Source organism: Cynoglossus semilaevis, chromosome 2 (assembly GCF_000523025.1).
Source record: "Cynoglossus semilaevis isolate Cse_v1.0 chromosome 2, Cse_v1.0, whole genome shotgun sequence".
Taxonomy (NCBI): Eukaryota; Metazoa; Chordata; class Actinopteri; order Pleuronectiformes; family Cynoglossidae; genus Cynoglossus; species Cynoglossus semilaevis.
In genome coordinates, this window is record NC_024308.1 from 8,399,651 (window position 1) to 8,400,450 (window position 800).

Here is an 800-nt window from a genome sequence, read left to right on the forward strand (position 1 = left end):
TTAGGTCCAACCTAACTGGCTGCTGTGGAGCAGTGGGCTGCAGCGTGGTGCACAGCAGGTACATGAAGACGTCCGTCTGTGGAGAACTGCTGACGGACGGAGTTCTTTCACAGGCGGAAACTTTTACTCCGTCACCTCGGCTCCATTGTTTACCTGTTTAATAGAAACTGGAGCCACAGCTTCTGGTGATTAAGATAAAAGTTCATAAAACTTCTGGTATTTTTTTATTGGACAAATGTCTCTGCTTTTGTTCTTTACACATTTCCTACTGGAGTTTTTTTCTCCTCCGTCTGGTCCTGAGACCAGGAACCAGGGACTGATTTCTTTCTTTTTTTTTTTAACATTTAGTACCAAGACTGTAGAGATTAAGATTCCTGTCTGTTCCTGAAAAGAACCTCAAACGTCTGTCCACCAGAACTGTATCTTTACCACTGGTTATCAAATTATGGGATACCATGAACTATTGTAAATTATTTTCAGTTTCAGTATTTCACAGAACAGTTCTTTGACTCGGGGAGAGTTCCAGTTCTGCTCCTGCTCCACAGTAAAGAGAGTTACAGTTGTTGTCAGTGTACTGTAGTCGGTAAGAGGTCCTCATAAGTGTAGCAGCAGGAGTGTGTGTGTGTGTGTGTGTGTGTGTGTGTGTGTGCGTGCAGCAGCAACATATAACATGTGGCCACAGCTAACAGAATTTGGCAGGTAATTTCTGTAAACTGACGTTTGCACGTTAGCTGAGTTGGAGATATGGCAGCGTATTTTACTAGAAAGCTCTGCCCCCTCTCACCCCCCCCCCCCGCCTT